The 10,147-nt window shown below is 35.1% G+C and overlaps 1 long non-coding RNA gene and 1 pseudogene across 1 annotated transcript in view; both read left to right on the top strand.

Moving 5' to 3' along the window:
- Positions 1-9,065, top strand: part of LOC121043888 (uncharacterized) — a 16,774-nt gene extending 7,709 nt beyond the window's left edge. The window contains exons 2-3 of the long non-coding RNA XR_005797030.1: positions 4,543-4,551; positions 8,789-9,065. This is a non-coding gene — a long non-coding RNA (uncharacterized LOC121043888). The remainder of the gene's footprint in view (positions 1-4,542; positions 4,552-8,788) is intronic.
- LOC121043992 (uncharacterized) lies at positions 7,719-7,819 on the top strand (annotated as a pseudogene).
- Positions 9,066-10,147: the final 1,082 nt, after the last annotated feature.

Raw genomic sequence — 10,147 nt, 5'->3', positions numbered from 1 at the left:
AAAAAAAAAAAAAAAAAAAAAAAAAGAGAGAGAGAGAGAAAGAGAGACAGAGAGAAAGAGAGAGAGAGAGAGAGAGAGAGAGAGATAAAGATCCTTAAATATTATATTGTGACATATTTATAGAGGGTTTAACTCCAGACAGAAAGATCATAATCCCTTGTTGACTAATTTAGTTTACAATCAACTGTGACTTTAATGTTTTCAGTGACCTGGGGGCACCTGAGTGGCTCAGTTGGTTGAGAGTCCAGTCCAACTTCGGGTCAGGTCATGATCTCACAATTCATGAGTTAGAGCCCTGTGCCGTGTGGGCTCTGTGCTGACAGCTCAGAGCCTGGAGCCTGCTTCAGATCTGTGTCTCCCTCTCTCTCTTCCTCTCTCTCTCTCTTAAAAATAAATAAACATTAAAAAAAAATTAAAGTTTCAGTGGCCTGATGTTTTTCCCTTGTCCCCTCAGTGCACTTTTCTCAAATGTACTCCAAGCCATAGAAAAGAGAAAGTTTAGATCTTCCCTCCTTTCCCCCCTCCCACAGTCATATCAGAACTTCAGGAAAACAGAGATTTCTTCAAACCACAGGAGTAGCAGTTCATGGGTAATTTGGTTCATGGTGTTTTCGTTTAGAACATAGCAAAGGGAATATTTCCATAAAAAGTAAATCAAAAGTAAATAGCTACCCAAATCAGGTGAGTATTCCGTAAATTCAATAGATAAGAGTAAATTCAGTAAAGGGAGCCTTCTGGAAGGTACCTTGCATATGGGTAGGCATAGATTTCACTCGATTATAACACTTCTGTTTCTACACATTCTTGCCAATCCCTTCTCAATCCAATTTTCCTCCTTGATTGAGAGTAGTGAGGGAACACTGGCTCTCTGCTCATTGTGCTAATTATAGGAAGAAAGATTAAGACCACTGTAGAGCTTTGGAGAACAGTCAGTACAGCTGGAGCTTGTTAAGTGAATTGGAGAGTGGAGGGATATGGGCTGTGGTCAGATCATGGCGAGAGAGAAGCAGATGCATCAAGCAGATGTGTAGAAAATGGAATTTACAGTATTGGTAGAAAATGTACGTTTACTAATCCCTTTTTAAGAATATTTTTTATGTGATCTTCAGCATAGGAACATATGTCAACCTCTTTTAACTGTATAATTTTCATTTAAATAATGCGAATACAGTTGATTCAGAAGAATAGGATCTTATTCTGTATACTTTGAATCTGAATGAGAAAGCAATTCTCTTCCTAACAATCCTACATACCACTCCAACACAAGGTTCTTAACTTTTTGGAAGATGATGTGTAGATTTACGCCATACAGAGACCCAGGGGCTAAATTTCATTTTGACTCTAATACACTGAGATAGACTCTGTAGTCTTCTACTGTCATTATATAAATTATTTATAATACCATTATTGTTTATATAGTTTTCCTTTAAAAGAGGTCTCAACATAGAATATTTTTATATGTATATTTTTGTGTGTATGTGTATATCTACACATATATATACATATTCTATGCACATATAGAAATACGACCACATTTATCAGGGAGAAAAAGATTATTTCTTCAGATAATGGACTGTTTTTATCTTTCTAGCTCTAGATCCCGGGAAAGGGCAGTTGGTTACTATATGCTGAATAAATATATGGCTTAGAGGCATAAAATCAAACAGAACATGTAACTGCTTTGTAATTTGCACACTAGCACTGTTTGCAGAGCTCATTAAATGCTTTCTCTATCTCTTACTAGTAAGAATTTTGCAACTTTTTTTCTCTGCTAATCAATATTTTTCTTATTACTACTTATTATTATCTATTATAGTGAGAGAGGGCATGCAAGCAGGGGAGAGAAGCAGAGGGAGAAAGAAATTTATATATTACTAGTAAGACTTTTGCAACTTTTTTTCCCTTCTATTCAAAATTTTTATTATTTTTTTAAAAAGAAGACATGGTACAAAGTTATGACAATCTTCAAAGTTAAGTATATACGCTATTCAAGCTGGCTTTTGTTGAACTATCAAATCACAGAAAATAATAAATACAGTATAATCCAGTGTTACTTTTCTTTAATTATTCATCAAATGGATATTTAAGTGCTTACTGTGTCACTGATCCTGTGATAGTCATGAAAGGTGAAAAGACTAATTTACTCCACTCAATTAGTTTATGGAATAGCAGAGAGAAAATCATGCAAACAAGCCACTTCAGCATAATATCCTGGGGGTGGAGATGTTACCTTACTGGGACTGATTCAAATATAATATAATATAACAAATATAATATAATACAATGTAACAGTGAAAACTGACATCTTTGTAATTTTTTGTTTGTTTGTTTGTTTATGGATGTTAATAAGTCTTCTCATTTGATGAATTCTTTTTCTGAGTACTTCAGGAATGTTTTATATAACTTTTCCATTTATGTTTTTAATATTTCTTGTTAAGCTACTTATATGTATTTTATTTTTATTTCTATTTTAAACTGAACCTTCTCTTCCATTATATCTTCTGATATATGTACAGATTAATATATGTACACATGTATATAGGCTATTGATTTTGTATACCAATTTTACTATCATCTACAGTTATGAAAGGAGATTTAACCAAAAAAATGTTCTTCCTTTCATATTATTACACCTCTGATTATCTATTCCTGTGTTGGTAAATTCTTCCAACACAATGTTTAAAATATTGTGGAAATCGTGGGTATTCTCCTTGAATTCAGTGAGAAATTCTTAATTGCTCATCTAGGTAAGATGCTGCATTTTTGGCAGAGGTATATGCAGTTTTCTTGTTAAATAATTATCCATAAACTCCCATTTTACTGATTATCTGATGAGTGTTTAATTTTGCTAACATCTTTTCTGAATATATAGAGATGATCATATATTTTTTTTCTTTTGGGTCTATTAATATGAAAGAATTTATTAATTGGTATATTTATATCTCAATAGGCTTGTGCTCTGGAATTAAATATACTTGGTCATGATGTATAATTAATTTGTTGCTGGGTTGTGTTCATTAATATTTAACATTTATCAATTTATTTGATATACTTCTGATTTTCTATTTATTATGTCATTTCTTTTAGTTTAACTTTTCTGTTCCTTTAACGAGATTTTGGGAGTGCCTGGGTGGCTCGGTCAGTTAAGCATCAACTCTTGATTTCCGCTCAGGTCTTGATGTCACAGTTTGTGAGAAGAAGCCCCATGTCAGTCTCTGTGTTAAGAACACGGAGGCTGCTTAGGATTCTCTCTCTCCCTCTCTCTGCCCTTACCTCTCTCTCTCTCTCTCAAAATAAATAAGTAAACATTCTTTTTTGAAAATGAGGTTTTGGAATTCACCTCATTTACTTTCATATCCATTAACATAGGTATTTTAATGCTATAAATTTTCCTCTGACAATGTTCTAGCTTTATACCATGACTCTGATGTATTTTGTTTCCATTATCACTATCTCAAGAAATTTTGAAATTTAATTTTATATAGATTCTTTGGCTCAACAGTTAATAGCAGGCTTTTATTTTAAATTTAATTTTAAACGGTAGGGAAATTTTACATTTTGTTATGAATTTTTAGTATTATGCTTAAGGTGCAGAGAATGGTGTTTTTATTACTCTTACCCTGGCAATTCATTGGCTTTTAGTGTGTGGTCTAACATGTACTCAGTTTTTATGCCTAGCCCAATTTTATTTCAAAGGTACATCCTGTATCATCACATTTTAGGGTTTGATCTGTGTAAGTTCTTAAATACCTCGTCTGTCTTTGTGAGAGGTATGTAAAAGTTGGATATGATTAGTGTGTGTGGTCCTCCTCTTATTTCTCTTTTCAATAAATTACCCCGATCTACCTGGCTGCCCATATCAAAAAATCCAGGAATCACCCTTAATGCATCTCTTCTCCTCGTCCCCTCTCCACAAGCAGCACATCATTAGATGGGTCACCAAATATGTCTTAAATCTACATCCATATCTTCATTTCCACATTACTACTCCAGTTCCTGCACCCATCTTAACTTTCCCAGAACATTGCCTGCCAGCTGATACTAATGGGTTCCCTCTTAGTCTACTCAAAACTGGCAGTGAGAACATGCATTGCCTGCCTGAAAATCATCCATGTTAGCTGGTTATGGTCAACTTGAAAAGAAAATTCCTTCCTAGGTTGCACAAGGATGTGCCTATTCACCATCCTTATCTTGCAGTGCTTTCTGCTTCACTCAGGACACATCAGTCCATACTGGCCTTCTAGTTTCTCCAACAAGTACAGGCCTCTTCAACCTCTAGGTCTTTGCAGGTACCTGTCTCTTTAGATGAAATAATCTACACATCACTTTTTACTTGATTAATACAAGTGCTTCCTTTATGCTTCAGCTTAGACATCACTAGACAAACATGTCTTCCCCGTTACATCTCTCTTATCCTTCCTCAATCTTACCTAAATTCTTGAATTTTTCTATCACTGAAATTATCTAATTTTGTAATTGTACTTCCTTTTTTGAGTATTCATATGATGTTCTTTTCTCTACTGGACTATAAATTCCATGAAGGCAGGAAAAGTATCTGGCCGACTTTTGCCATGTTGTATCTAGCATTGTGCTAGTCTCATGATCTTCCATCTGCAAGCTGGACAATTCAAGAAAGCCAGTGGTATAGATAGGAGGTGTGAGACCCAGAAAGCTGATGGTGTAGATCCTAGTCCACGTCTGAAGGCCTGAGAACCATGAGTACTGAGCGCTTAAGGAGATTGATGTCCTAGTTCTAACAGTCAGTCAGAGAGCAAACTCCACTTTCCTCTGCCTTTTGTTTTATTCAGGCCCTAGATAGATTCAGTGATACTCAACCACAACAGAGAGAGCCATTGGTTTTACTCAGTCAACCAATTCTAATGCTAATCTCTTCTGGAAACACCCTGACAGACACACCCACAAAAAAAAAAAAAAAAAAAAAAATGTTTAGCTCTCAGGGCATCTCTTGGAATAGTCAAGTTGACACATAAAATGAACCATTATAATTGCTCAATAAATAATAAACACATAAAAAATATTTTCAGTCATTTCACAATAACATAAGCATCTTGACTATAATGCTTTTGACCTTCTAATGAGAGGTGCATTGCAACACATTGAGAATCCAGAAATAGGCTGCATTTGCTTGCTAGGCTAGACTATGCCTTGGTTGAACATCTGGTAACAAAGTAGGACAAGAATCCCTACAGATGCATAATCAACCTCAACTGTGAAAAATATCTCTAGGAAAAACAAATTTTAGCATAATTATTTATGTATTAAATCACAAATGAGAAAACTATTGATTTGGCTTAAATTTATGGACAAGATATGTCTCCTCAGGTTTTGTTTTGTTTTATTTTATATATCTATATGAGAAACATGGAAACATGTCTAAAAACATCTATGAATGAGTTTCAAATTGTGAACTACTGAACAAACCTAAAACAGTTCTTGTCAGCTAGACTCTAACTGAAAACGTTGTGTGGTCCAATTAAAAAAATCCAAAAAGGTCATTTTAGTGAAAATATGTCTCTATATGTTCACCATGGCTCTATGTAATCAACTAAACATTACCTCGGAGAACTGAAAATTGTCAAATCACTTAAAATTTCTGAAAGACCTACCAAAATATTCTCCACTTATTTCCTTAAAATATCTGAAGAATATCCCTAGATCTATCATACAATCATTAATTAAGCTTCAAACAGGTCTCACCTTGAACATTCAAGGTCTCCCTAAGCAATTGATTAATAATATTGTGTATAAGTTAGCCATGAAAATGACATGCCCAAGACCCGAATGAAAAGAAGCAGTTCCAGACAAAATAGGACAGAAATATGCTTTTCCTCATTAGTTTTTTTCTTATATGGATACGTGTTTGAGCATCTTGGTTTCTTTCAGACTTCTGTCTTACATCTTTTTAATAAGTATGATAAGTTTTTCCAGGTTTGGTAACCTTCTTATGAGAGTGCAACACTAAATTTTCTGTTATGATTTATGTTATATATGCAGATAAGGAAATAGAAAAGAGAAAGGGAATGAAAATTCATTAAAATTAAATATTATCAGGATGCCTGGGTGGCTCAGTCAGTCAAGCATCCAACTTTGGCTCAGGTCATGATCTCATGGTTCCTGAGTTTGAACCCTGCGTCAGGTTCTGTGCTGATAACTCAGAGCCTGGAGACTGTCTTGGATTCTGTGACTCCCTCTCTCTCTGCCCCTCCCCCACTAGTGCTCTGTCATTTCTGTCTCTCAAAAATAAATAAATATTAAAAAAAATTAAAAAAAAATTTTCATGATACTGTTAATAGGACAAAGCCTTTTTCCTTAGCCAAAGGCTTGTTATTTATTTTTTTTAACCAGCTCATAGATTCATTGATCTTTTCCATTGAGTTTTCTTCTGTTCTGTTTTATTTATTTCTGCTCTGATCCTTGTCATATCCTTTTTAGTGATAATTTGGGGCTTAGTTTTGTTCTATTTTCTATTGTCTTGAGGTATGAAGTTAGGTTGTTTACTTGAGAACTTTCATTTTTCTTTCTTTCTTTTGTAATGTTTATTCATTTTTGAGAGAGGGAGAGAGAGAGGGGGAGAGAGAGAGAGAGAGAGCACAAGTAGGGGAGGGGCAGAGAGAGAGAGAGAGAGAGAGAGAGAGAGAGAGACGGAGACACAGAATGTGAAGCAGGCTCCAGTCTCTGAGCTGTCAGTGCAGAGCCTGAAGTAGGGCTTGAATGCAAGAACAATGAGATCATTACATGAGCCGAAGTTGGACACTCACTAGACTGAGCCACCCAGGCGCCCCTCATTTTTCTTAATGTTGGCATATATAGCTATAAATTTCCCTCTTAGAACTGCTGTAGCTGCACTGAAATAAAATCAGAAATGAAAGGGGACATTACAACTGATAGATACCACAGAAGCACAAAATATTGAGAATTGTTACCATGAAAGAATGTTGAATTTTGTAAAAATCTATTTTTCTGAATTTATTGAAATATCACATGGCTTTATCTTTCATTTTATTCCCGTGGTATATCACATTTATTGATCTGTATATGCTACTATCCCGTATCACAGGGATAAATTCCATTTGTTCATGGTGTATGATGATTTTACTGTGTTGCTTAATTGGGTTGCAAATATTTTGTTGAGATTTTTCATCAAAGATATTGACCTGTAGTTTTCTTTTCTTGTGGTATCCTCATCTGGCTGTAATATAAAAGTAAGACTAGCCTTTAAAAATGAGTCTGGAATGCTCTGCTCTTCAACTTTTATTGTAAGAGTTAGAAAAAAATTAGTTAAGTTTTTAAATGTTTGCAAAAAATCACCAGTGAAACCATTTGCTTTTTGGCTTTCTTTGTTGGGAAGTATTTGATAATTAATTCAATCCCCTTACTCCTTATCAGTCTGTTCAGATTTTATATTTACATATGAGTCTTGATTAAGTTGTATGTTTCTGGAAATTTATCATATTTAATCTGAATGCCTGCATCTTTATTGGTTTAAAGAAAAATGAATCACAAAAGAAAAATAAAAGGAAAATTGTTTAAAGGAAAACTAAAATGAAAATACAGTAAAACCTTGGTTGCGAGTAACTTATTGCGTAAGCGTTCTGCAAGAAGAGCAAACATTTCTAATAAATTTCAAGTTGATAAACAATGTCTTGCAATAAGAGTAGCAGGTGTTGCCAAATGTCACATGATCATAACTGCGCCAGTGCTCACTTTCAGCAGCAATGTACTAAAACTGGAACGATACAGAAGTTATTAGCCCCTGTGCAAGGATGACACACAAATTCATGAAGCTTCCATGTTAAAAAAAAAAAAAAAAGAATTAAGCCAATGGTTCTTCTCTCTCTCTCTCTCTCTGTCTCTCTCTCTCTTTGCGGGATTGTGGGTGATCATCTCCCATGCTCGGATGCTCAATCTCAGGCCACGGTCTGGCAGAATCAGTGACTTGGAAGGTGCCCACAACTGGCACTGGTGTATTTTTTTGTCACTTCAAAGCACCTATGGACAGTCCTTTGTTTTCCATACAAGAGTAAGCTTAGGAATGTTTGCTTCATTCTAGGTCAGGCTGCCTGCAGATATAGACCCTTTCCTCTGCTGCCTTATTGCCAGGTACATTGAATACAGTATATGACAAGAGTTTAGTAATACTGCACTGCAGTCAACATCCATGCAAACGTATACAATGGCCCCCATGCAGAAAAGGTTGAAAAGAAAGGCAGTAAAAAGGAGATGGTTAGGATGGAAGTTAAGAAGGAAATTACCAAAGGGCGCCTGGGTGGCTCAGTTGGTTGAGCATCTGTCTTCGGCTCAGGTCATGATCTCACAGCTTGTGAGTTCAAGCCCCTGAGAGCTCGGAGCCTGGAGCCTGCTTCAGATTCTGTGTCTCTCTCTCTGCCCCTCCCTGGCTCATGCTTGCTCTTTCTCTCTCTCTCTCTCTAAAATAAATAACCTTAAAAAATTTTTAAAAGAAGGAAATTGTGGAGAAGTATGAAGTAGGTATGCGCATGACTGAAATTGCAAGGCTTTATAAGAAGTCTACATTTGCATGTGGTCTGAAGAGGAGGAGGAGAAAAAGGCAGAGGAATCCCTCACTTCAAATGAGATTAGGGAGATGTGTAAAATGTGGGAGACAGTGCAAAATTTTATAGAAAAGCACCACCCAAATAAGACTGTAGTGGTGCAAGCGATGAATCTGTTTAATGACAATGCAATGTCACATTTCTGTGAAATACTCAAAAGGAGGCAAAAGCAAGTGTCACTGGACAGATTCCAAAAGAAAAAGATTCCATTGAACCAGTAGATAGCAATGATTCTGTTAGCAATAGTGAATGTTGCCCTGCATAATAACCCTCCCCTCTCTTATCTCCCTCACACCAGCCACAAAGGTTTTCAAAGGCAAGTGAAGGCTAATTTGTTTTTTTCTTTATATTTTGTATTTTCTTCATTATTTTGTATTATATTACAGTACTATAATCATTTTTATATGAAAATTTGGGGGTTATGGAACAAATCATCTCAGTTTCCATTATTTCTTGTGGGGAGGTTCACTTTGATATACAAGTGCTTTGGATTACAAGCATGTTTCTCGAATGAATTATGCTCACAAACCAAGATTTTGCTGTACTATAATCTTAAAATATGAATTTAAAAAAAATCCATATATGAGTCAGGTTATATTGTTGATATAAAGAAGTATTGGGATACCAGGAGTGAATAAGGACTTCAGTCTCTGTGTTGACACTTAATAGTGTGTTACCTGGGATATATCACTTATCCTGAAATTCTATTTCTTCACACACAGAATGGCAGGAAGGACTATATCACTCTTTTTCTTTGAGTCTTAGGTGAGATAATCAATATGAAAATATATAGCATTATGAAATGTGATGCAAATATGTAACACCTCAAAGTATTATTTTTATTGTCATCAGATACTATTTATCAAGATAATTTTATTTTGGATTCTAATAGCCATATTAATATATTATTTTATCTCTCCATGATATACTTGAGAGATTGTTAGTAATCACTTAAATAAATATTAAATGTCCACTTTGCAATTTTAAAAGAAAACTTGGAAATAATAGCTTAACTTTTATCATTTTAAACAATTTCTATTAATGATAGTCATAATCAATAATGTAATAATGACAGCCCTACTAGTCATCCACATATATGAGGTGAAGGACTTAAAAATGCTAAGTAACTATTCACAGTATTCTTCTTCTGTACCACTTACTAAATATAAGGGAAGTGGGGGAAACAAAAGCAGACAATTCTACTGAAGCTTCTTTTTTAGAATTGAATTTGCTAACATTGAAATCACAGCCGTTGAAAGTGTTTTAAGTTTGTGTTAAAGTGAGAAAAGCATGTTGTATTTCCCCATCAGTCTTCAGTAGATTGAGAACAAGCTCTAGGCAAACGGCCGGACAGCTCTGTTCTTCTTTTGGTCTCCTTGAACTGACTCCTCCTTTCCTTCCCTTCTCCGGGTCAGATGGTACAGGTTTTCTATTACATGCTGTTTGCATCCATGCCCAGAAGCATGTCATATATTCGGGGCATTTTCCAAAATACTTTACTTGCATTCCCATCAGAATATCATGATCCTAACTTCTCCTTCTGGACTGTGCTATTC

This window comes from Herpailurus yagouaroundi, unplaced genomic scaffold (assembly GCF_014898765.1).
Source record: "Herpailurus yagouaroundi ecotype Mexico unplaced genomic scaffold, PumYag 187, whole genome shotgun sequence".
Taxonomy (NCBI): domain Eukaryota; kingdom Metazoa; phylum Chordata; class Mammalia; order Carnivora; family Felidae; genus Herpailurus; species Herpailurus yagouaroundi.
Note: the sequence above shows the minus strand (reverse complement) of the source record. Positions and strands in the feature narration are given on the sequence as shown.